The following is a 1,222-nucleotide window of genomic DNA, read 5'->3' as shown; positions in this document are numbered from 1 at the left end:
CGTCTGGTTTCCCCCCACCAGTACAGCCACACCGGAGACCAGCTTCCCACATTTGCTAACCGCTCTGACAGCAATTTGGGAAGCTGAGCTTTGCTTGTAGCAAACAGCTTAATTAGGATACAGTGCTTCCCTCATTTACAGTTAGCAAGAAAAGATGGTTTGACAGGATTTTAAGAACAATGCTAAACACATCACATACCTGAAGGGATATATATTGCGATAATCCAGCTACCAAAGCTGTTTTCTTGCTCAGTAAACACTCCCTGTGTGTCTAAGCAGGAATTCCCCAGACCTTGGATATTAAAAGAAACCTGTTTCTCAACTTCATCAGAGCAAATATCAATACTAACCATAATTTTTTCCCCTGACAGGTATCTAAACAGTGAGCAAGATGTCAAGACCGAAGAGGAAAACTATTCTGCCTGGTGGGACCAGCCTCCCTGCCTCTCAGACACTGCGCTTGCCCATGGGTGGAGGGAATTATCCACCCTAGTAACTCACTTGAAACAAAGATTACATTAAACTCTATGAACAGAGCCAGAAAAGGATTTTGAATCCAAACTCGGATGAATTTTGTGCAGAAAAGGTGATGATTACAGATGCGATGTTGTGCTTGGGTATCAGGAAAGCATGATCTTCACTGGAAGCCAGGAATTGATTTCTTCTTCCAGAGGAGATGCAGTCCTGGCAAAAGCAATTAATTTATTGGCAGGAGCCAGACATCAGTTGGGCTGCTCCTTATGTAAGCGTATTTGCAAGTTTGTGCACGCCCCACTGCATCTGAACAGCAGAGGGGGTCAATAGATACTAATTAACATCAGAACAAAGACCCTGTTCCAGGTCCGGCCAGGAGCTCCAACACTGGGGCCCAGATCTGAATACTTTCTTCTCCAAAAGGGTAAGGAGGTTGCATAAACTTGGGAAGATGTGGCCTGCTGTACAATGAAAATGCGAAAAATGCCAGTGCTCAGCAGTGTCATACCCCACAAAACTTCTGGCTTAGCCAGAAAACCACTGTGTGGGAAATGTCCCAGGTGCAGGTCCACAGAATAAATTTCAAGTATTACTTTGGCCTGGGTACTGCATCTCTTTAGGGAAACTCTCCTTCCCCAGCTAGGTGGTGTATGTACCAGCAAAGAAAGACTTTACTTTTTCCTCTTTCAAAGCAGTTTCTTGAATTTTGTAGCAGTTCAGACCCAGCCACCACCAGCTTCCAGCAATC

Source organism: Athene noctua, chromosome 7 (assembly GCF_965140245.1).
Source record: "Athene noctua chromosome 7, bAthNoc1.hap1.1, whole genome shotgun sequence".
Taxonomy (NCBI): domain Eukaryota; kingdom Metazoa; phylum Chordata; class Aves; order Strigiformes; family Strigidae; genus Athene; species Athene noctua.
The sequence above is the reverse complement of the archived record's forward strand: the minus strand, read 5'-3'. Positions refer to the sequence as shown.